At 41.7% G+C, this 23,761-nt stretch overlaps 1 protein-coding gene across 3 annotated transcripts in view; it reads right to left on the bottom strand.

Moving 5' to 3' along the window:
- pkia (cAMP-dependent protein kinase inhibitor alpha) overlaps positions 1-23,761 on the bottom strand; it is a 69,297-nt gene that overhangs the window by 26,024 nt on the left and 19,512 nt on the right. Inside the window, exon 1 of one of the 3 annotated variants that reach the window (XM_052023275.1) lies at positions 2,173-2,268. The exons of the other annotated variants lie outside the window; for them this stretch is intronic. The gene's annotated coding sequence lies outside the window, so the exon portion shown is untranslated. Of the gene's footprint in view, positions 1-2,172; positions 2,269-23,761 lie in introns of those variants that run through there. 3 annotated transcript variants of the gene reach the window in all.

Below are 23,761 nucleotides of genomic sequence, written 5' to 3'. Positions count from 1 at the left end.
AAATTGTTCCACTGTGGACATGCTTGGGCACTGAATGTTGTTTCCTCAACACCTCTGCTTCTCTTTCCCCTTTCCTGCCTTAAGTTGCTCTTAAAGCCACTGTGTTAGAATCCTTCCTGTTTCCATTTTCTGATTTGCTTTCTTTCTACTACCACCTTTTGTCCAAGCATTGTTACATGCACTGAAACCACAGAATGATTCTGCTCTTTCCAGAGATGTGCACTCTCAGCATTGCACTCTGCTGGACGACTTGACTGTGAAAGCACCTCTGCAGTTTTAACATATGACACAGTCGCCTCATGTCGGAAGATGGAAATCAAAATCAGAAAATGTGAAACAAAGAAGAGCCTTGCACAGAAATGGTAGCTATGATTTGAATTGATCATTACAAGAAAATGAAGAAAAGTAACTTAAAATGCCTGGTGATAACGCCATTCCTAGTAATTTGGCACAACTTTGGTAACACATTTTTGCTGTTCATCTGAGGGTAAAGTACAGCAAAACTCTTCATCAATACAATCTTATTATAATTAGTTATCATAATAATGAATTCAAAAATGATACATAGTCCATTGTTAAAATTTGCAAAAATGCTCTATAGAAAAAGAATATTGAACGGATTCTCACATCTAGCTAAAAGTACAACTTTTTATACAAAAGAAGAATCTGCGTGACAAACAATACAGAAAGTCAGAAAATTGTTTTATCATCATTTTTGCTTCCAAAGTATATGGCATTGGTTTTGTTTATTCCACAATTGACTGATATTGTGTTTGCCTTACGCAACACAAATGGTTTCTTATACAAGCAAAGTGGAAATTACAGAAGTGTTTTGGGATGAATGCATCTTCTTGTAACAATATGACAGGTCAATCAAGATTAAGGAAAAAGTAACTTTAATGCAGGATGTCACCTAATAGGCCTTTTAAATTTCTAAGCTGCAGTATATCTGCATAGATTAAAATTGCTGTTTGCCATAATCAAAGAGCAATGGGTGTCAGCATGGCATTGATGGCTCAGCAGAGTTAGAAGGTCAAAGCCCATTCCAACAAGTTGAGCAGAAAAATCCAGGCTGACACTCCAGGGCAGTGCTAAGGAGATCATCCACCATTGGACGTGACAGATTTTGAATGAGATAGTCGGTGGAGGCTCCCTTAAGTGGGGCTACATGACGTGGCTTACAAAGAACCGAAATTCCACTCTCAAGCACGATCACTAAAAAAGCCAGATTATCTGGTGCTGTGTCGTGACATATTGCAAGTTGCAAGCCTTGTTTCCTACATTACAATATTGACTCTATCTGGAGTCATTCTTTCCACAAAGGAAGAAAGCACGATTGTTGCAGGTCAATTATCCCAACCCGAGACATTACAGCAAGAGTTCTTCAATCCCGGGTTCAGCTATCTTCAGCTGCTCATCATAAGGTCAAAAGAGGGATGCTAGCTGATGATTGCCCAGTATTCAATTCTATTCACAAGTCTTCAGCACATGAACCAGTCCAAGACTGAGATAACATTCAGGCATGGGCTGATACATGACAAGTAACATACACAAAAGTGCCAGGCAATGACTACTTCCAACAAGACAGAGCCTAACCATCTAACCTTGACATTCAATGAATTTCCATTGCTGAGTGCCCACCATCAATATCTGGCCTTTCACAGTTAACTAGAAGCTCAACTGGACCAGCCAGATAAACACAATGACTACAAAAGTGGATTACTGGCTGGCGATCCTGCACTGAGCAGCTTACCTCCTGACAAGCCAATGCCTTTCCATCATCTACAGGGAACATTCACAGCACAATAGAATACTCTCCACTTATCTAGATGACTGCAGCACCAACAGCTCTCAAGAAGCTTAACACCATCCAGGACAAAGCAGCCCAACTGATTGGCACCTCATTTACCACCCTAAACAATTATTCTTTTACCACAAGGGCACAGTGCTCTGGTGTGTACCACCTACAGAATGCACAGCAGTCACTTGTTCAGATTACTCCAGTGTCACCTCCAAAATCAGCAACCCCCACCACCAAGAAGGCAAAGGACAACAGATTCATGGAAACACCACCATCTGCAGTTGACCCTGCCCAGTTTGCACACCGTCCTGATTTGGAAACAGATCATTAGTTTTTCATTGTTCCTGGATCCAAATCCTGGAACTTCCTACCCAACAGCACTGAGGTAGTACTTTCACCAGAAGGATTGCAGCAGTTCAAGGTGGCAGCTCACCACAACCTTCTCAAGGGTCGGACTTGTCAGTGAGGCCCAGGTCCTGAAAAAGGAATAAATAAATAAACTTCATAGGTTGTTGAGCACTTTTGGTTGGTCCTAGGCTGTGAAATGCATAAATGCACAGATCTATTGTTTTTTTTAAAGAAACAGCACTAGTTGGTTTCTTTCTTCATATATCAGGCAGATAAGATACAAGATTAATGTTGATTGTGGAATTAGAGGTACAGCTGTAGCAGATACCCTATAAGCAGATACCCTATAAGCAGACATGGTAGTGTAGCGGCTAGCGTAATGCTTTACAGCACCAGGAACCCGGGTTCAATTCCAGCCACTGTCTGTAAGGAGTTTGTACGTTCTTTCTGTGTCTGTATGGGTTTCCTCCGGATGCTCCAGTTTCCTCCCACATTCCAAAGACATATGGGTTAGGAAGTTTTGGGCAGGCTATTTTGGCGCCGGAAGCATGGCAACACTTGCGGGCTGCCCGCAGAACACTCTATGCAAAAGATGCATTTCACTGTGTGTTTCAATGTACACGTGACTAATAAAGAAACCTTATCTTAATAAATCCACTACTGGCTCTTGTACTTCTAAGCAAATTGTAACCCATGGACTCTTAAGTTTGCTTTGGGAAAGTTATTGCTTAATATTTTTTGCTATCACTTCAGATCTCCATATTAGTTAACAGGACTGAGATTAGCAATAATACTAGAGAAACTACTATACTAGAGGATACTAGAGGTACTAGATTAGCAATATTTCACTTGTGTTATTCAAAGTACTCACACTACACAGAACATGGGCTGGGTCAGACAACATTTTTTGTTGTTTCACTGAATTTCCACAGTCCATTGAACATACCAAGAAATGTTAATATAATTTTCATTCAACTGTGCTGAAAATCTGTACTGGATACATCTAAACAGTGAAAATGGTATAGTATACTCAAGATATTAATAGTTCTCATATGTAATTTATGCTCAAAAAATGGATCATTGACACTCAAGATAATATGTTATCTTTATTACTCACATACACATCAAAACAGTGAAATGAATCTTTTGCGTAGAGTGTTCTGGGGGCAGCCTGCAAGTGTTGCCACGCTTCGGGTGCCAGCATAGCACACCCACAACTTCCTAACCCGTATGTCTTTGGAATGTGGGGGGAAACCAGAGCACCCAGAGAAAACCCACTCAGACGTGAGGAGAACGTACAAACTCCTTACAGACAGCGTCTGGAATTGAACCTGGGTCAAAGGCGCTGTAATAGTGTTACGCTAACTGCTACACTACTGTGCCTGCTCTTATCTTATGCTCAGAAAAATGGATCATTGACACTTGCCTCACCAAACTACTGATCCATCTCCAATCTCTCTTTACTCCACATCCTTGAGTGTATTATTCCCTTCTGAAACTGTGACCATCTTTTCCACAAACCAATCTATGAATCTCTCAAATTAGGTTGCTGCCCCATTACAGTGCTGAAATTTGCAAACACAAAAAGAGGAGGTAATTCTGATTTTTCAGCATGTTTTTCTCCTCAATAAGGTCATGGCCAATCCATGAGTTAACTCAGAATGTCTTTGCCCAAAGTTTCTTTTTGCTTTTGCTCAATAAAAATTGGTCTCAGATTAAACATTAGCCCCGAATTAACTGATGATTACAGAGGGATTCAAACCCCTATCATCCTTTGTGTGAAGAAACATTTCCTAACTATACTACTAAAACCCTGCTTCTAAATTTAAAGTTGGAGGGGTGGGGGAATTAGTCATCAATCACCAGCACTAAGTACGCATGAGAGTATCTGCTGCAGGTTTGGTTCTGATGGAACTGAATGTCTGAGAATAGGGTACAACCAATATATTACACTGGTGCATTTGTTTAATGTCTGCAAGGAAAGTCAAATTTCTGCCCCATAGAGAATGGTTTAAGAGTTTATTTGCTCTTTAATTAGAGTCAACACATGGTGGTTCACCTGTGCTAATCTATGCTGGAGCACAAGGTTCTGAGTTTTCAATCGTGATCCTAGTTTAACAGCGCAAATGCGTTCTCAGTCGGCAATGCTTCCTGACAAAGGAAGCCATGCATGGGGTGGTCATTGAATTCTCTGTAGCTCCTGCACTTCACCTCAGGTCTGACACACCAGTCCTTAAAATGGTCATCTGCATAAAACCACAGTGCTGCTGCAAGTGGTCTGATTCTGGTATGGCAGATAAAAAGGCAGTAGAGGGAAGGAAGTATGTGTCCCACCCCTACTCTATAGGGTGTGACCAGCAGGACAATATCCATGTCCACAAAATAGGGTGCTATATTCTGTGATTAGAGGGGACTGAAGGTCTTCAAGGGTTAGAGCCAACAGAGCTGGCAAGGTGGTGGCAGAGCTGTTCGCCAGAAGTGTAACCCCAGGAAGAACTGAGCAGTGTGAGCCCTTCTATTCTGAGGGAAGAATTAATGGGGAAATGATACCTCCAGCCCTAAGCTTGATGAAACACTTTAAGGCATTCCTTCCAGTGCTGTCCCTTCTCCAGCCTTCTCCTTTGATTACATTGAAAGACTCCAATGTCAGTGACTCATCTGTTTAAGTGAGTTCGTCCACAGAGATTGCTGATTTCGAAATACCAGGCCTAATAAACATGGGTTACTATTTTAATTTCCTCAGCCTGATATAAAAGGAGCTGAGCTTTGTCTTGTGCTTAAAGCTGGCAGGATTCAAAGAAAATGAAGCTTTTTAATCACATTTCTTCACATTTGTGTTGGAGTTAAATGAGCCATACTTGGTATCTAATATTGAGGTTGGCCAAGTAAATTGCTTGCCATTTACCCGTTATGGTTTGAGGTGTAATTAATTCAAACATTTTCCTTTAGATAAACTTGGTGATACATCTTACTGGCAATTACTTTCCTGGTAATGTTGCTACTGCAGACAACTTTTACAACAGCAGCCATCTCCAACTCTCTTTAATTATCACATGCTTTCTATTTGTCATACTTATGAATTGTTTCTGCATTATTTTGTTCCAAATGCTGATTGTTACCTTGACAACTTTGGTCTGTACATACACTCCCTCTGTTCTTTATACCTCCGCCTCTCTGCAACTTAAAGCATTTCTCACTTATTCACTTCTGAAGAAGAGTCCCTGACCAAAACATCAGTTCTGTTTCTCTGCTTGCCCTGCTGAGCCTTTCCAGCGTTATACAAAAACATAAGAAATAGGAGCAGGAGTAGGCCATCTGGCCTGTCAAGCCTGCTCCGCCATTCAATAAGATCATGGCTGATCTGGCCACAGACTCAACTCTATAAGCCTTCTTTTCCCCATAACCTTTAATTGCTCTACTACGCAAAAATCTATCTAATTGTCTTAAGTATATTTAATGAGCTTATAATCTTTGTTCTGTTTCTTTAACTGTCACATTTAATTGAATTCTTTAAGGCTGCACAATGGAAGGAGTTGATTGATATGAAACAATGCTCATTGGCTGGTGAAAAACCACACTGGATTTTTTCCAAGGTTGATGAGCTGTGGTGCTGAATTATTTTGCGAAGTCACTCTGTAGTGAACAGCCATGGTAAGTTGATGGCAAAGACAAAGCGGTTTCTTGGTGGACAGGGGCTGAGCAAACACACTTCTTTGCCCTGGATGGGCAATGTTATTTTTATGCAATAATTATGCCCCACATTAGTCAATTGTGAAACATTTTACTTGGCAACATTAATCAATTAAAGTCTCCCAAGTCAGATCTTGAGCATTGCCAAGTGTCATACATGAGCACATTATTTTTCCAAGAGGATTGTGGTTTGTCCCCTCAAATATTAAACAGGAAATAACTGGGTTTCTTTGTCCCTTTTTAATTACTTATTTTGAATAAACTATCAACAATTCCCAAGACATCTGGAATGCAGTAGATGCTCTGAAATCACTGAAGCAGCCAGCTTTCACTTTCCTGGGCCGTTAACACTTCAGGGTAATGCTGTTTATTAATTTGAACATTGGGTTGAATGTAGCATATACACGGAAAATATTTTTCATCGATGGAATGGAAACCAATTCTGAAATCTATTGTTCAGGAAATTTAGCTCTGGGAAGGATTCATGCATGATCCTCCAGAGAAAGGATCCTTCCCAGATTCACAGCATGACAGCTTGAAGGATCCCAGTACCTGTATTCCCAGTGTAATAGAAACACAGGTTTATCTACAGTAAACACCTGCAAAAAAACACTGAAAAATAAATCAGTCTCTCCTCATCTATAATGGCAGTCAAAGAAGATTAACACAAAACTCGAGATTAGGGTGCACAATGGGGATTAATACAGCATGTTAATGAGTGCTTCATCACAGACGTGCTGCTGTGAACTTCAGTAGCAGCAGTGGGGAATGACCCAAGGCCTTGAATACATTGGAAGTGTTTTGCACTTTTACATAGTGGAACCCTTGTCACTGGGGTTGAGGCTGGACCTAGGAGCTGGGTGAGGTGGTGGGAAAGGTGAGAGTTGGAGAAAAGAGGATTGGTGGCCAAAGGCTGAAGATCAAGGCAAGTGACCAGGAGGATGATCAGAAAGATCATAAGCCTGCAATGAGGTGGACAGGAGCACCATTTAGTTAAGCTGGTATGGGATGGGCCCTAAAAACAGGGACCTGAGAATAGTTGAGGATCAGACGATCACTGCAGATGGGTGAAAGGGTTGTGTTGTTGCCATGGTAGTGAAGGGACACTAGAAGAGCAAATCTTGGTATGGGACCTAACCCACTGGGGCTTAAAACCAGGACTTGTCTACTAAAACTGAGCTGTGCCAGGCATGGCCAATGATGGTCACACCTGTGGGAACATGGAACACAATATAAATTCTCCCTGTGCTCCAAAAGGAGTACTCTATGGGGAGTGAGATCATCTCATACAAAAGTAGATCAGGGCAGAATGATGGGAATTAGTCTGGGAAATATCCAACTTTCTGGAGTGACCAGAATTAGTCACTATTGCAATTTATTTTATGAGTCATTTTTCAATTGCACGGAGCTGAACAAAGTGTTATTCCATTGAATTTAAAAGACCTTTCCATATTTGGGTGGGATCCTTGAAAATTTCTAAAAGTATTGGGTAACTAAACAGTCACTCAGATATATCGCCTGACTCCCAATATTTCTGCAGATAAACCAACTGGTTCAGTCAAAAGTCAGTATTAACAGCCAAGTTAATTAATAAAAAATATGCAGTATTATTGAAACTTGGATTTTTCCCACACTTTTCATTCATACAATTCATTTCTATAAAATATGTTTTTCAGATGAGTAACGGTGGAATTAAAGCACAATTCTTTTGCTTCTGGGATTCAGGCCAAAGCCAGTTGAATCTGAAACATTACACCTTCACTCTCCAAATTGAGCAATACATCAGGGCCTGAGTTTAGTTACTTAGAACCTCTGAATTACTGTTGGATTAAATGGAGTTTAAATGGAATTAAATGCAGCACCACTTTGAGAACTTGTGGGTGAGAGATAGAGGGCTGTTTACCTTCAAATTCTCAAGCTTTATTAGGCCAATACACAATTGGGCTGCATTAGAGCTATTGGGCTAAGGTTCCTTGGAACTAACAATGCATTAACAGTATTAGTCATTACTAATTTGCTAAAAATATACCAATTTGCAAACAAAAAAAGATATGGCATGAGTTGCCATTTGCCACAAATTGTTAGACAACTTGCATTGCTCCTTTCTTGCCCTCACCAAATCTGATAGAAATCTCCTTCTTCCATTATGTTTTCTCACAGAATGCTGATTATGAAACAAATGGACACCTGTAAATCTGTGTTATGCAGGAATTTAGGGCTGGTAACTGATATAATGAATGCCCCTATTAGTCACTTTGGGCTCAATCAACTTGGATCTGGCCCACTGCCCAAAACTGTCACCTGCAGTCCTTGGCTGTCTGCACTAACCTCAAGGATATGGAGAGTGCATCGAGCTGACCCACTTCATCAGACTGCATTCGGTAGTGAGTAGACTGCAGGTGGGGAAATCCAGAGGCTCTGCCTCCAAATGCCTTGATGGTCCTTCGGTAGCTCACTGTTGTCCCTTGAATAGTTTAAAAATGTACAGCCCAGTAAATCTTTCTAAGGTCGGGTTCAGTTGGAAGGGTTGAGGAGGGTATTCGGTTCAGCTAACATTGGTTCAGTTGTTGTTGATAGGGGTCCAACTGTACCCCTGGAATTTGGAAGAGTGGGGGCTGGTTGGGAAATGCTGGGACTGGTGTGCTGAATATTGTGAGTGACAGAATCAAAAGCTGGGGTGGGGCAGCACATCGGAGTCTGGGGCTCGGGCAGTTGTGGGATTGGGAGCAGGATCAGGGGGCAGTGTTGGTGATTGGTGAAGTACAGGAATGGAGGGGATGGGGTGGGGGAAAAATTAGGAAGGTGGTCCATGAAGGATGAAAAAAAGTAATTCAATTCGCTGGTAGCCATCCTGGTCCTAGTAAAACCAAATGGTCCCTGGAGTGATTGGCCACAGGCATTTGTCCATGGACCAAGTTACCCCACGTTGCTCCAGAGGGAACGCTGCAGAGGGAATGATATCTTCTTTGACCTTGGGCTGCCATAGTAACAGATGCCTCGAGATACCTAGTTGCATTTCTGGAATAATGCGATCGGTGTTGGAAATGGTCACTGTCATATTTCATGCCACGAAAATCAACATTATTTTTGATCGGATAAATTAGAAAAAACATACCACTGAGTTTCCAGGTGATGGTTTCCAAACGTTTCTCTAACTGGGATCTTCCTTGTGTCATTTAGTCAGAGGCATGCAGCATGGAACAGATCCACCTTGCCCATGCTGTCCATCACGAGTTACCTATACCAGTCCCATGTTCCAACACTTGGCCTTCAATACCATGGTGTTTCAAATATTCATCTAAATATTTCTGAACTCTTGTGAGAGTGCTTGCTTCCACTTCTCAACAGGCAATGCATTCCAATTTTGAGCCATCCTCTGGGTGAAAATATTCTTCCTCAAATTTCCTCCTAACCTCCTGCCTTTAACCTATGCCCTCTGATCGTTGACACCTCTGCAGAAAGCAAAGGTTTCTTACTTTATACGCTATCTATGCTCCTTATAATTTTGAATACAGCTTTCTCCCCTCTGAAGAAAACAAACCCAGCCTATCCAGTCTCTCCTCATAACTGAAACACTCCATCCCAGGTAACATCCTGGTGAATCCCCTCTGCACCATCCCCAGTGCTATCACCTTCCTATAAATGTGGTGACCAGAACTGCATACAATACTTCAACTGTGGCTTAACCAATGACTTATAAAGTTATTCCATAATCTTTCTTCTTTCATATTCTATGTCCTAGCCAATGAAGGCAAGCATCCTGTATGCCTTCCTCACCACCTCATCTATTTGTCCTGCTGCCTTTAGGAACTCTAAGGCATGTACGTCAAGGTTCCTCAGAACATCCTAGGATCTTACCATTTATTGTACAATCCTAACGTTATTAGTGCTTCCAAAATGTAAATTCCATCTCCCCAACACATCAATATCATTCTCTAGCCAGCATCTACCCTCCCCACCATCAACAAACACCATTTTTTTTGTGTCATCTGCAGATTTACTAATCATACCTCCTAGATTTACATTCAGATCATTAATGCATATAAGAAACAGCAAGGTTCCATGCACTGAACCTTGTGGTACACCACTGGTCACAGGCTTGCAATTGCAAAAGCAACCCCCACCCATCACCCTCTGTCTCCTATTACCAAGCCAATTTTGGACCAAATTTGCTAGATTGCCCTAGATCCTATGGCCTCTTACTTTGAGTTGCCCTTTAGAGTAAATCAAAAGCACCATTGATGCTATAAGAGATTTTATCCAAGGCTCATCAATACCTGGGATTGTAGCAGGAAAGCATGAAGCCAAAGGAATGGTGAAGATTTTTGGTATATACTTAACGAAGGAGAAATGAATGGTGGTAATGACAGTGTGGTGGGGAGGACAGGACACAGAAGAAAATCCAGCGTGAATGCATAAACTGAATGTGTATTAGAAATAATGGACATAGGCTCATTTTCCGGTGTCCACAATAGTGGGTAACATAGATTGCATTCACAACTTCCGAGCTGTATAAATTCCTCGTGGCAGCTGAGTGGTTAGATCAAGTGCTTCCCACAGTAAGAAAAAGGAAGTTATATAATGAGTCACAGGCTGCTGTCACAAACAGCTGGTTAAAGTGCAGCACTGTGTAAGAATGCCTTCACGTGAAACGCTCTGAAGGAACATAAATAAAGTTCCTGCAATTTTCTCTGTTTTTCATGACTGGGTGTAATGTAATACAGGACACATTTGTAATTCAAATTCTAAATTTATAATATATAATATTTCAATTAACATTGTATGGAATGATATTAACAAAGGTTTTAAGAAAAAATAATTGAGATTAATAGGGAGAAGGTGCTTGGAAAACTAAAGGGGCTTAAGGCTGATAAGTCTCCCGGACCGGATGAGGTGCATCCCCGGGTTCTGAAGGAGGTGGCTGTGGAGATAGCAGAGGCATTGGCGATTATTTTTCAGGAATCGATAGATTCTGGCATGGTTCCGGAGGACTGGAGGGTAGCGAATGTAGTTCCGTTGTATAAGAAAGGTGGGAGGCAGCACAAAGGCAATTACAGACCTATTAGTCTGACGTCAGTGGTGGGAAAATTATTGGAGTCTATCCTCAAGGAGGAGGTTACCGAATACCTAGAGGCGCAAGGCAAGATAGGACCTAGTCAACATGGTTTTGTGAAGGGGAGGTCCTGTCTGACCAACCTATTGGAGTTTTTTGAAGAAATCACAGGTAGGGTGGATAAGGGAGAGGCGGTAGATGTTGTGTATTTAGACTTTCAAAAGGCCTTCGATAAGGTGCCTCACAAGAGACTGATTAATAAGATGAGAGGTCATGGAATTATGGGCAGGGTAGCAAAATGGGTGGAGAATTGGCTGGTTGGCAGGAAGCAAAGGGTGGAAATAAAAGGATCTCGTTCTGGTTGGTTACCGGTTACTAGTGGTGTGCCGCAAGGGTCGGTGTTGGGGCCTCTCCTTTTTACCTTGTACATCAATGATTTGGATGATGGAATAAATGGTTGTGTGGCTAAGTTTGCGGATGACACCAAGATAAGTGGAGGAGTAGGGAGCATAGAGGAAATAGAAAGAATGCAGAGGGACCTAGACAGTTTAGGAGAATGGGCAAGGAAACGGCAGATGAGATTCAATGTTGAGAAATGTGCAGTTGTACACTTTGGAAGTAGAAATAAGCGGGTAGATTATTATCTAGAAGGAGAGAAGACTGATAGTGCGGTAGTACAAAGGGACTTGGGGGTACTCATACAAGATACCTTAAAAGTTAACCACCAGGTTGGATCGGTGGTTAAGAAAGCGAATGCTATGTTGGCATTCATCTCGAGAGGTATAGTGTATAAAAGTAAGGAAGTGTTGATGAGGCTCTACGGGGCGCTAGTGAGGCCTCATTTGGAATACTGTGCGCAGTTTTGGGCCCCGCATCTTAGGAAGGATGTGCTGACGTTGGAGAGGGTTCAGAGGAGATTTACGAGAATGATTCCAGGAATGAAAGGGCTTAAGTATGATGAGCGTTTGTCGGCTCTTGGACTGTACTCGCTGGAGTACAGAAGGATGAGAGGGGACCTCGTAGCGACATTTAAAATGTTGACAGGTAAGGATAGAGTAGATGTGGCTAGGCTGTTTCCCTTGGTGGGCGTGTCCAGGACCAGAGGGCACAATCTTAGAATTAGAGGGTACAGTTTCAAGACAGAGATGAGGAGAAGTTTCTTTACCCAGAGGGTGGTGAAATTGTGGAACTCCTTGCCACGCACAGCAGTGGAGGCCAGATCAGTGGGGGTATTCAAGGAGGAGATAGACAGATATCTAAATAGTCAGGGTATCAAGGGATATGGGGATAAGGCTGGCAAATGGGATTAGAATAGTTTTTTTTTCTCTCTCTTTTTTTCCCACCCCATTTCTTTTTCCCTTTTCCTTGGAGCAGACTCGATGGGCCGAATGGCCTGCTTCTGCTCCCTTATCTTGTGATCTTGTGAAATCAAGCACATCCTTTCTCAGGTTAAATCTGCTACTTTTTCTGTAATTGCCAGAATACACTGAGAAAAGGCAGACGATATAGCTATTCCTCTCCCCTTAAGACAGAGCGATCATGTGGCAATTCTTTCAGTTGCCCATCTGAAACCATAAACTGCTGAGACATTAGTAAATGGAACTTGAAGTTGTGACCTCCTGGAGTCAAGGCAAAGTTTGGAATTCTGAAATATGAATAAAGCATTGGGAAATCTCAGGATAATTGAGAAACTATTTTATGTTAATTGAGAAACATAGAATCAATGTTCTGGGTCAGGATTCTTTGATTTTACTTGGGCAAAATAGCTTTAAGAAGGTGGTAAGGTTCCAAAATCGACTTGAAAGCCTTTGCAGCTCATTAAAGCTGACCCTAGGTTCTTCGACTTTCGACTTTCAAAGACCTACAGCTGGGTGGCTGACGATTGTAGCAATGCCTGCTAAAGAATGGCTAACTGAGAGAGGCAGAGAAAGAGAGAGAGAGGCAGAGAGAGAGAGAGAACAAGAAGCAGAGAGAGAGACAGACAGACAGAGACAGAGAGACAGTCAGAGACAGTGAGTGAGAGACCATATCAAGCAACTGACACAGATATCAGGCAGGGAAAGGTAGAGCAGCTGAATAGTGTTGGCTCAGGTCAGGAGCAGAGGGGGATTGCAAAAACAAGTGTTGGATCAAAAGGTGTGCTGCAATTTCTATGTTTTGTGGCAGTGGGGTTTTACTTTAGAAGCGGGACCCTTCAGCTACAGAGTCACTGCAGAGAGGAAAAGGTGACCGAGTCAGTCATCAGATGTCATACCTCATTTGGATTGTTGGCAGATTAACTCCTGGGACAGCCAAGGGTATACACGGGGTTCAGCTTGTAGCAGGAGGGGTGAAGAGAAAGGGCAAAGTATCTTCAAATCATCTGTTATCATATTACTGTAACATTTCTGTCTCAAGTAAAACTAGTCTCTTTTTGTTATTTAATAACAACTCCTAGACATGACTTCTGCACAGTCAGTGGCAATTCAGTTACCAGCCTGATGTAAACATAGGCAGGCAGGAGATACTAGTCGTACAAGAGCTTTCTTGGAACAAAGCTTGGGCCTCTTCTATCAGGGGCTGGGCACTTTCAGACGTAAATCAGGGGAAGTTAACTACACCAGAAGCTTCACTCAGATTTCTGTTAAACCTTCAAGTACCCAGCACTTGCAACCTAATCAGGAAACAAACAGAAACATGTTAATTTTGTCTTGACTCATTGATAGTAACAGGATTACCCGCAGTTCTACAAAAGCACTGAAGGCCACTGCTGGCCCAATCTTGCCCCTTGCTTCACATTCCTCCAAGCACTGGTTAGCGTCCCAGCTGACCAACTTCCCTGTGGCTGGAAAAGTGCAAGAACAAAAAGGCCATCTGCATGGATCCAACATCTCACCTTCTAACTGAAATGAGGCTGACGCCTCAAAGTTCAGAGCTGGCTCTGTGTTATGAAGCGGCAGTCGGTTAACTGGTGGCCAAAGGCCAAAACAGACTCTAAATGATCTTGTTGCAGACAGGGCTTGTTGTGGATGGAGGTTTACCCATCTGGATTCCTGTTCACAGGAGCCGGAACTTCTGAATTGCCTTGGTAATCACTGGTACTTGAGGCCTTTTCCAATGGGAAGTCATTGGACTGCTGCTGGTGTCCACTTGTGACAGTCTGCCAGTGTCTTGGCTCACAGTGCAGCATACAGACGGCAATTTCACTACACTTGTAGTAGTGAGAGGCCATAGGGATGGCCTCTCACTACTACAAATGCACACCTGGTCTACTGAATAGTGGGAGGTACACCTGCCTTGTAAATTTCAAGCAAAAGCAGTAGCCTCTCCCAATCGCCATCTCCTCCGCAGCCTTCTCATCTGAGTCCAATATCGGGCACACCCTGCTGTTCCACAGGTCGGCTATTGAACAAACCCAACGTCAGCTGATGCCCCACTTCCCTGGACCATGAGGAAGTAAATGAAGCCATATTAGCAATAGAAGCACGAGAGTAAGGAGAATTAGGGGCACTGGATTGCAAATAAGGAAGTAACTATATAACATTAATTAATATTTCATATTTATATTTTTCATGACAGAGGAGGGCATTCGACCCATTGTCCGTGCTCACTTTTAGTGGATTTCCATCAGTCCCATTCCTCCATTTATTTCCCTGCATCTCTCTCACATGTCCATCAACCTCCCTGGATTTTCCTGCCACCCATCTACACTAGGGGCAATTTCCAGTAGTCAGTTAACACACCAGCTCATGTGGTAGGAAACAGGAGCACCTGGAGGAGACCCACACAGGAAGAACATGCAGTGGAGGTCAGGACATGGGTTGCCAAAGCTGTGCAGCCACTGCTCCACCTGAGTTCTCCTAACAGCGGTCTTCAGGTACGCTCACACTTCACACAAGTAATGCTGGTCAACGTGCGCTGTATGTCTGTCTGTTAACTTCACTCTGAGCCCTGTGATTATATCACCAATTACTCCTTGCATGGTGTTTAGGCCAGGCAGGGGATTCCCAGCCTTACCATATGGGAAATTGTTGTCCCATATCCAAATCATATGGCATAGCCAAGTTCCTTTAACTCCATTTTAGGTAATTAAACAACTGCTTCAAAATTCACATCAGTTTTCTGATAGAATCACTTCAAAAATCCACTCCAAGATCATACATTGTGAAATATATTGCAATCAATAAGGTGCTTTTGCCAAGAAAGCCTATTGCTTCCAAACTGCAAACTCTGCAATCTTACTGCAGCCAATGTCAAAGAGAATCCCACATCCTTTTCTCGACCATTCATACTGGCAACACTTTTCAGCTGCTGGTCACTCTCTCATTTGCTCTTTCTCCCTTTCCTACTTTCTCAAAGATGCTTTTTAATTAATCATCACCCACCAAAAAAAAAGACACCTTCTGAGATGCCTCTCATAGAAGAAAATCCTGCTTTGAGTCAGCCTGTATTCAGCTGATGGTTGATGAGGCTGAGAGTGAAATGATTGGGATTTTTGCAACAAACCCTTGTGATCAGAAGTGCTGGAAACTAGGAAGGAAACTACCTCAGGCTTTGCAGACATCATACCAACTTCACTGATTAAACTGATGCACAGTGCTCATGGGGATCTACATTTATCAAGTAAATGCCATGTACTTTGAGTGACAAAAAGAACCCTGATGTCAGTATCAATTATGTCTCACCAGACCCAATGAGGGTGACTGCTGTGTTCCCTCTCACCTAACGTCGTGTCTGTCACTCGATAACATGTGGTTCCTGCAGTCACTACATTTCTAAGGTGGACTATTTTAATGTCCTGGCAGAAGTTGGACTGTGCCTTCTCTTGCATTTCATGTTGTGGATAGTTTTTATTTTAGCCATGACTCTGATGTGTGCATCACTGGAGTCAACATCCATGATATCAGCAGACAGCCATACTTGCCTTTCTCTTGTGCCTCAAATGCAATTGAACATCAGACAGGTGCAATTTCTTACATCCACATGAGCTGAAAAACTGGAGCAATTTGTGCTCGCTTTGCTTCCATAAATCACACACGAGATCTTTTTGCATGTGTTTTAACTTGACAGTGGACATTTCCTGTGGAAGTTCTGCCCATCAGAAGACTGGACCAAAATTTCTGGGCATGATTCACCTTAGCACGAAGGTTTCTGGCATCATTCATGTGATGATGTCATTACAGCGCCAGCGACCCAGGTTCAATTCCGGCAACTGTCTGTAAGGAGTTTGTACGTTCTCCCTGTGTCTGCGTGGGTTTCCTCTGGTGGCTCTGATAATTACTAATGAAGAAGCTTATTAAATGGCTGGTGGAAGCTCATATGAAAAGGACCCTTGGAGATTCCTTGTTTATTACTTTTAGATGCTGTTTCAAAGAAAATCAATTAGGTTAATTGGACCTTTCACAAATCAACATCATCTCTCTGTAACCAGCTCCAATGTCTAAGTGTCCAGTCCTCTATCCCTAATTATATAATCTAGTAATTTACCCACAACAGATATTTGAGCAACATATCCAGAATGCCTTGGTGTGTAGATGTTTAAGCAGCAATATGCTATGACTCCACCAGTTGTCTGCCTCTACTTTCTTTTTCCATTAATGTTATGCATCCACATTAATTGGATATTGTTGACAATGTCACCATTTATTGTCCATCCCTAATTGCCCCTAAACTGAGAAGGTAGTTAAGATAGTCAATCACATTGTGTGGAATGGTCTCACATCCAGGCCAGACTAGGCAAAGATGGCTTATATCCTTCTCTTAAGGACATTAAACAAGCTATTTTATTCAAATTTTGCATCATCAATAAAATATTTTCTGCATTCAAACAAAATTTTTAACTTCTAAATTGGTACAGTCACAAAGAGACCCAAGAGTTGGGTCCTTAAGATAGTGAAGGTGAAATAGAGAGAGGTTGTTATTATTTCCGGACATTAACAAAAGGACACATATTTAAGATATTGTTATAGAGGCTAGCAAAAGAAACACACCTTCAAATATATCTATGTGTATATAAAACTACCGCTCTCCACAGATGCAGTCTTCTAAACATTTTCACACATCTCACTTTTATAGAATTTCACTCTATTTCCACTTTGATTAAAATGTGTCCCTGTCTTAAACCATTGCTAAAACAAAGTCCAGGAGGTTCTGGAGAATCTGACAGGAAGTTAAAAGAGACATCCATTATACATCAACACAAGAGTGCTATTAAATAAGCATCATCTTTCCACAGATGCTGCCTGACCTGCTGAGTGTTTCCAGAAATTTCTGTTTTTTGTTACTGGCACTGGTTTTATGTGTTAAATAGATTGGTTCTATCCTGTTATGTTATGAGGCACAAGTAAAAGAGGCCCTGATACATAGAGATGATGGATTAGGATTCAGGCTGATATCCAGAGTTCATATGTGCTACCTACATAACCATAATCATAGGAATCATTCTTGTAACTGAAACTTCTCCAGGGAGACAAATATCACCTAGTGTCAAACATTGCAACTTTCTTCTTACTTCTATTTGGGCAGTCACTTAGGACTGAGAATGACTTAGTTCCACTCAGGTTTCGAGGGTTCTGAGACCAACATAGGGACCACAGATTCAACTACAGACAGGGCAGGAAGTGGCTGATGAAATGGGATGAGTGGGTAGGGAGTTTCTACTTGTTCCTTGTGGTGCACACCTTCTGCTGCTTATGTAGATGTTTCTCCCGATGCATGGCCTTGAAGTTTTCAATATCCTCCTGAATGCTCCTTCTTCACTTCGAGCAGTCATCGGCCAGTAGTTCCCAGCAATCAGTGGGGATGTTGCACTTCTTTAAGGAAGCTTTGAGTTCATTGTTGTATCTTTTCCCCTGTCAGCTCAGTAATCTCTTCCCATGACAGAGCTCACGATAGAGAATCTCTTTCAGGAGTCTGGTCCTGGGCATGCAGACAATGTGGTCTGCCCAATGTCGCCAACTGAGGGTAACTCAGGCGTAAATGCTGGGATGTTGGCTGGAGAGAAGAGCCGATGTTTGGTTATTCTTCCAGTGAACTTGGAGGGTTTTATGAAGGCATTTTTCCAGTGCCTTGAGATGACTGCTGTAGGTAGTCCATGTCTCACAAGCATAAAGGAGGGCATGAATCACTTAATGGGAGACAATGAGTTTTATGCCAGGTCTTCAAATACCCTTTTCCGCAATTGACCAAAGACTCTGCTAGCACCTTGAAAGGAGTGGTGAATCTCATCATCACTGTCTGCCTTTGCTGAAAGGTGACTCCCCAACGTGAGGGGTAGAGCAGCTTTCCAGGGTCTTGCCATGAACCTATATCAGTGTGGCGCGTAGGGGTAGACTGGTCAAGGCCTTCCAGATGTTGTGTATGAGGCAATCCTCCAACATTTCAATAAACCTGATCTTGACGGCATAACATTGACTTATGATTTTAAAAATTGCAGGAAATGTTTAACTAAGTTTGTCCTTTAGATTTTATCTAAGTAATAGTTTGTGCAAATATCTCTTCTTTAACCATATTCCTTAGATGATAATCAATCATCAAGTTTAAGTATTGCAACAAGTTTAGTTTCCCTCACAGGAAGCTGGATTGCTTTTACTATTGGATATTATTGCTATTTAACTGTACGGAGTTTGCTGTAGGAGTCTGTGGTGCAGAAGATCATAATTGTTCCTTCTGTGTTGAGCTTCAATAGCTTCCACAAAATCTAAACTTCCTTCTGACTTCTAAGGTAAAGTTGACAGTCTTACATTAGCTTCTCAACATCAAAGCATTGCTGGAAGCAGTCTGATCAAATAATAATTTCTCATCAGTGTTGGAGCTTCCACTTTAATTTTACAATTTGTGTGTGTCCAAATAACTATTCCCAGGAGATTCACCAATCCAGCTTTTTTTGGGTTGTTCATCATAGATCAATTTCCAACTTTCCAAGGGAATGAGATTCCTTTTTAGATTAAACCATATGTCCAAATAATATTTTTGTACATTGACCGTGAAATGCTGCTGCTATTTTGTGCAAATACTTCTTCAGACGGTAATTCAGCTTAAGGCTGAGAGACAGTGTTAATGGTTTAAGATAGTGAAATATTTAATAAAGACAAATGCAAAAATTTGCTCATGTTTGCCTTTCACTTCACCTTATGTTACTGAGAACCTTTATAAATGGTGTTAAAGCGGTGGTGAACATTGGGAGAGGTTCAACACAGCGCATAGCAGATTACATTGAAAAGAAACTCACTATTCTTAGTGTACATGGGTGCATGGACTAAATAAAACATGGGGTTGCAGAAGGGCTGGACCAGAACAATTCAAGGTTGCGGAAAGGGAACTATCAGGTCTTCCTAATGCAAATCAGCTGATTAGAAATTGGGTTTCACCCATCATTGACATGCCACGTTGAGCTCTTAACACCCAATTAGGGGCCTCCAAAAGAAAATGTAAATTGGTGAACTTTATCATTTTTGTTATATAAGAGAAGAAAATTTCTACAGTGCTTCTCCCAATGTTAGTGTGTTAAATCAAGGCCCATGTGACTTTCAGCAGTCTCTGGCTGTGGAGATGGCAGCAATGCCAATGGGGAATCAAAACAATTATACAAAAGGCTACCATGGAGAGAAGATGCATAATGTGGGGTAGGGGAGGGTGGGGAAGGACATGCACCTTCACTGTGTCTGGCTATGACTTGTAAGCTGCCACCCCAACACACTCCCCCGCTCCCTCATTCCCATGCTGCACCAGGACCCAGTGTGAGCTTTGCTTTCATTATGTAGGTAAAGATCAGATCAGTGATCTTGGCAGTGAACAGCTGCTGCAGGCACTCTCTCTCTCTCTCACACACACACACACAAACACACACACACACACACACACACACACACACACAGCTGCACAAGGAGGTCACAGATCAGTCAGACAGACACAATGAAGAAGAAAAAAAATCAATGCCCCATGAACACTTCAATTCGTTTATCACCGGTAATGTTGTATGGGGTTTGCTCTTGTCTGACAGCAAGGGAAAATGCAGGCCATAAGTGGCATATTTTTATACCAATGTCAATTGTTAATGAAAAGAACGTCATGCTTGTGATGACGTCATGCTGTTGATGACCTCATGACTTACACAAATGATGCCCAGAAAACGATGGCTGCACTAAGGTGAATCGATCAAGAAGTGCCAATCTCTCAATGGACAGAACTTCAACCAAAAATGGTAGTTGCCATTTTAAGCATGCAAAAGTATCTTTATGCACACTTTATTCTTAAAAATGGGAGCAACTGGGTCATGTCATCAAGCAAGTGCCTCCACAGTATGGCAGAGCTACCTCAACCTCATCAAGGACAACCACACAAGAAGCCTCTCACTCAAAAATCTTGGATAAAATCAGACCTGTGACAACACCAGCAAAGTGAATGTGACAATGGTCTTCAACATGTTTTTCAATGTGGCCTCTTTGTAGGCAATGGCTTTTCAGTGGTCACAGAAATCCTTATTGATAATAGAACGCATTTAAATACAGGAAATAGGAGGACCAGAGGATGCAACACAGCACAAAATATTTTGTTCAAGAACTTGCAGCTGGAAATTTCAATACTAAAGGCCTGTGTTGCTAAGCATACCTTGCATGACGAAAGGCCTTTCTTCAGAAGGTAAAGCACAGGTCATGAAATTCACAATAGGCCCTCATTTTTCCATTACCTTTTATTTTGCATTGCATTAAATCACATAATGTACAACAATGCAGCGGTAAGGCTAAGAGATTCAATTTCCAGGTAGGGCCTATTTCAGGGTGCACAATGTGACCACAGACATTCTCCACAAAATGACTTTTGCTTGACTACAACCAAAGAATTGTTCAGGTCAATGCATCATCTTTCCGAATGTTCTTACCTGGGAATGAAAAGATCCTTCACTCTAACAGCTGGTTACAAAGGTCATTAGGCAGTTTCCAGAAGCCATTCTAATAGGGAGCAGATGCAAGAGGCAGGAAGCAGATAGCCTACAGATTTAATAGTTCAGCATGATTTATTTGTGCTACAGGATTGATCTGAAGCCAAAAGTGATTGTGAAAGACTATGCATTGTGTAGAATTGCAGCCGAATTGTAGCCTCCGTACATGGGACACACCTGACCTTGGAGACATCAATTAGCATGTGACACAAGTTTGACATTATTGTTGTAATATTAAGAGCATGAGTACACACTAAAGATTGTGACTGGAAAGAAGGCCTTAACAATAGGATGACAGCCTGCTTAAGCATGCTAGGGAACCCCTGTACTTATCTGAACTGTTGCCAGGAAATCTACAACTGAAGCCAATCACAGATGCATACTGATGTATCAGATATTCCTGTGCTCAAGGCACAGTTTTCTTACTTTGAAATGATGGATGAGGGTTTGGTGAAGTCAGCCTCACTTATGCTGCCCTTGGGTGTCTAAGTCTACTATTTCAACATCCAATCACGTATGGGAGACATGATGTCCATTCCAGCCGTCAATCTCAAGGCAACTTCCATTGAGAACATCACTTTAAGAGCTTGTATTTATAAGCTTGTAATTCTGGTGCAAACTTTGAAATTTTGAGTGGGTACTGTTTACACACAACTCCTTGATCCTTTACTTAAGAAAATTCCCATGCATTACAATTTATTTTCAGTGTGCTTTTCAAAAAAAAATACTTTGGTCTGCCTTCTGTTTTCAGACAGTTAATAGATAGATCACTGGCTTGGTGTCCTATTGCTGAGGCATCCAATTAGTCCTTAATTCACAAGTGAAAGAGCAGGAGTTAGAGCCTCTCATTTTCTTGTAGTCTATCATACCTGGCGGGGAGTCTAGACACAAGGCCAATTATACTTCGAATGATTCCATGAAAATCGACGCCAACGAAAAGAATTGCTTATGTGTTTATATGGACCCAGATGATTTTGCCGACCAATTTTTGAATCAATTAGCAATGTAAACTTGAAAATTATATTAGGATACATTCTGTAATTTTTCATCAGAGGCTCATTTTAAATTTATGTTTTCTTTTGGTTACAATTTCAAAAACACTTACATTACATCACAAATGCCAACTTAAGAATTATGCCAAATCCTATGCTTTATAATACCCTCATGTGTGGTCATCCAAAGAACTGTGGTCTTCAAGTAAGGAACATGGATACTTGCCTATTTGAAAAAAAGGACATTTACAATTACATATAAAGAATGACAACTATTTGGCAGCACTGTGAGATCTGTCAGGAATTAAGTCAGTGAGCTAATAGTGCACAATTACACTAATTAATAAGCAAGAATGCTTTTCATCAGACTGGAGGCAATCCTGGTGACTATGCTTTGGTTTCCTTTTATGGCCTTATGATTGTCCACTTACGGAGTTTTAGAATACAACTTCAGAACATAAATATTTCAGGTGGATGTAGTCTTGATGTTTAGCGTCAATATGACTACATGGAACAGAAGTTTAAAGAAGGCAGTTCCCACCCACAGATGGTGGATAAGATTCTAGTCTAATGAGCTGTCTGGCAGATTCATACCACAGGACATTTTTTACCCAATTGCAAACAGAAACATGATTAATGTAGTTCTCAAATATATATCCTGAAAATAAATAATTTGGAACACAGTTTTACCACCTCCTGTGTTACATGCAGTTCTCTTTATTCTAATGTGGTAAAATGTTTTGAAAGATATTTCAAACACAGTGACATCTTTTGTCCTATTCTTAGTATTGAACTATCAGGATGACTAATCTATGGTAATGTAAATGCATGCTTTCACTACACAATACAGACGTTTCCCAAATGGTTTCCAATTTTTTCCCCTTTATTTCATGTCTCTTGAGCTCCTTGGTTAAAGTGCTAATGTTTTATAACCTGCAGCCCATCCATCAATGTTACAATAAACACTATAACCTCTGAATTTAGTTTGGCATTTTCTCCCCTCACTTTCTTGCTTCCTTTTGTCTGGATATGGTGACTGCATGCCAACTATCCCAACACCTTGCCCAGACTCCATTATTCCTGAAAACAAGGACTTCCTGAACAGCCCCAGGCTTTCATGTTGTACTGCACTGGGGAGTGGTGGATGCCAATGGGAGTGAAGTGGGACTGCTTTTATGATGAACAGGCACAACACAAAACACAGTGGTGCAGTGAGTTGAGCCACTGCCTAACAGTGCCAGAGACCTGGGTTCCATCCCGACCTCAGGTCCAGTCTGTGTTTGCGTGTTCTTCATGTGACTGCATGGGTTTCCTTTGGCTGCTTCTTCCCATATCCCAAAGACTTGTGAGTTAGTAGGTTAATTGATCTCTGTAAATTGCCCCTAGTGTGCAGGCAAGAGGTGGAATCTGTGGGGTTGGGGAGTTGATGGGAGTATGATAGTTGACATGGGCCAAAGGGCCTGTATTGTATCTATCAATGACTCCATGACAAGAAAATATAGTCTACTTGGCCTACCATTCAATATGATCATTGCTGACCTGTCCCAGGCTTCATCCCCTCTTTGTGCCAGTTCCCCATTGCCCTCAATTCCCTGATCTTTCAAAACTGTACCTACCTCATCTATAAACACCTCCAGTGATCTCACCTTCACAAACGTCTGGGGTGGAGAATCCCAGAGATTCACTCTCCTCTGCAAGCTGAAATTCCTAAACATCTCAGTTTTAGAGGCTGCCCCCTTATCTTGTCATGACGTCCCGTTGTTCGAGACTCTCCCACTAGTCAAAACATTTCAAGATTTACCCCAGCATTGTCCCCTTCGGACCTTATATTTTTCAATAAGATCACCCCTCATCCCAGAAATTAGCCTCATGGGTCTCTTTTGAACTCTCAAATGAATCTCTTCTGTGGAAAAGTTCCACAAGTCCTTCATTGCCAGCTCTGACTCTGTTCATACTTC

The sequence above is a fragment of the Pristis pectinata genome, chromosome 9, assembly GCF_009764475.1.
Source record: "Pristis pectinata isolate sPriPec2 chromosome 9, sPriPec2.1.pri, whole genome shotgun sequence".
Classification (NCBI taxonomy): domain Eukaryota; kingdom Metazoa; phylum Chordata; class Chondrichthyes; order Rhinopristiformes; family Pristidae; genus Pristis; species Pristis pectinata.
The sequence above is the reverse complement of the archived record's forward strand: the minus strand, read 5'-3'. Positions and strand labels throughout refer to the sequence as shown.